We start from the raw sequence: 2,178 nt of genomic DNA on the forward strand, positions 1-2,178 counted from the left end.
ATTCGGCTCACCAAATTTTGATAAATCTTTAAAGGACACATATTACAAGAGCCTGCTACTGGGAACTAACTGAATTCATAAAGAAACAGTGTTTCAGTTCGTTAAAACTTTGCTCGATCTTGAATAACAAGCTTATTACTTTCGAAATCTATTGGAAATCTACTGAATTCACCATGATACTTAGATTCGGTTACTTAAAATGTTGCTATATATTGAAAAGCACACTCATACAAGAATGTCCCATTGGGAACTCCCTGATTTCCCCTACAAATTTTGATTCCATTCCTGAAAATTTTTCTATATCCCGAACAGTCCACTTATTACTACTGAGCCCGATTGGGAGAAACTGAATTCATCAAGTGTCTGAGATTCGGCTCAACACATTTTGATAAATCTTTAAAAGTATACATATTTCAAGAGCCTGCTACTGGGAACTAACTGAATTCACAAAGAAACAGTGTTTCAGTTCGTTAAAACGTTGCTCTATCTTGAATAACAAGCTTATTACATGCGAATCCTATTGGGAACCTACTGAATTCACCATGATACTTAGATTCCGTTCCTTAAAATGTTGCTCTATTTTGAAAAGCAAACTCATACAAGCATGTCTCATTGGGAACTCACTGAATTCGCCTAGAAATTTTGATTGCATTCGTGAAAATTTTTCTATATCCCGAGCAGTCCACTTAGTACTACTGCGGCCTATTGGGAAGTAAGTGAATTCACAAAGTTACTGAGATTCGGCTCACCAAATTTTGATAAATCTTTAAAAGTACACATATTACAAGAGCCTGCTACTGGGAACTAACTGATTTCACAAAGAAACAGTGTTTGAGTTCGTTAAAACATTGCTCTATCTTGAATAACAAGCTTGTTACTTACGAATCCTATTGGGAACCTATTGAATTCACCATGATACTTAGATTCCGTTCCTTAAAATGTTCCTATATATTGAAATGAACACTCATACAAGCATGTACCATTAGGAACTCACAGAATTCGCCTAGACATTTTGATTCCATTCGTGAAAATTTTCTATATCCCGAACAGTCCACTTATTACTACTGAGCCCTATTGGGAAGAAACTGAATTCACCAAGAATCTGAGATTCGGCTCAACAAATTTTGATAAATCTTTAAAAGTATACATGTTACAAGAGCCTGCTACTGGGAACTGACTGAAATCCCAAAGAAACAGTGTTTCAGTTCGTTAAAACGTTGCTCTGTCTTGAATAACAAGCTTATTACATGCGAATCCTATTGGGAACCTACTGAATTCACCATGATACTTAGATTCCGTTCGTTAAACTGTTGCTATATATTGAAAAGCACACTCATACAAGCATGTCCCATTGGGAACTCAATGAATTCGCCTAGAAATATTGATTCCATTCCTGAAAATTTTCTATATCCTGAGCAGTCCAGTTATTACTACTGCGGCCTATTTGGAACTACCCGAATTCACGAAGTTACTGAGATTCGGCTCAGGAAATTTTGATAAATCTTTAAAAGTACACATATTACAAGAGCCTGCTACTGGGAACTAACGAAATTCACAAAGAAACAGTGTTTGCGTACGTTAAAACGTTGCTCTATCCTGAATAATAAGCTTATTTCTTGTGAATCGTATTGGGACCTACTGAATTCATCATTATACTTAGATTCCGTTCCTGAAAATGTTGCTATATATTGAAAAGCACACTCACAAAAGTATGTCCCATTGGGAACTCACTGAATTCGCCTAGAAATTTTGATTCCATTCCTGAAAATTTTTCTATATCCCGAACAGTCCACTTATTACTACTGAGCCCTATTGGGACAAAACTGAATTCACCAAGTATCTGAGATTCGGCTCAACAAATTTTGATAAATCTTTAAAAGTATACATATTACAAGAGCCTGCTACTGGAAACTAACTGAATTCACAAGAAACAGTGCTTCAGTTCGTTAAAACGTTGCTCTATCTTGAATAACAACCTTATTAAATGCGAATCCTATTGGGAACCTACTGAATTCACCATGATACTTAGATTCCGTTCGTTAAACTGTTGCTATATATTGGAAAGCATACTCATACAAGCATGTCACATTGGGAACTCACTGAATTCGCCTAGAAATTTTGATTCCATTCGTGAAAATTTTTCTATATCCCTAAGAGTCCACTTATTACTACTGCGGA

The sequence above is a fragment of the Rattus norvegicus genome, chromosome 8, assembly GCF_036323735.1.
Source record: "Rattus norvegicus strain BN/NHsdMcwi chromosome 8, GRCr8, whole genome shotgun sequence".
In the NCBI taxonomy this organism is placed as follows: Eukaryota; Metazoa; Chordata; class Mammalia; order Rodentia; family Muridae; genus Rattus; species Rattus norvegicus.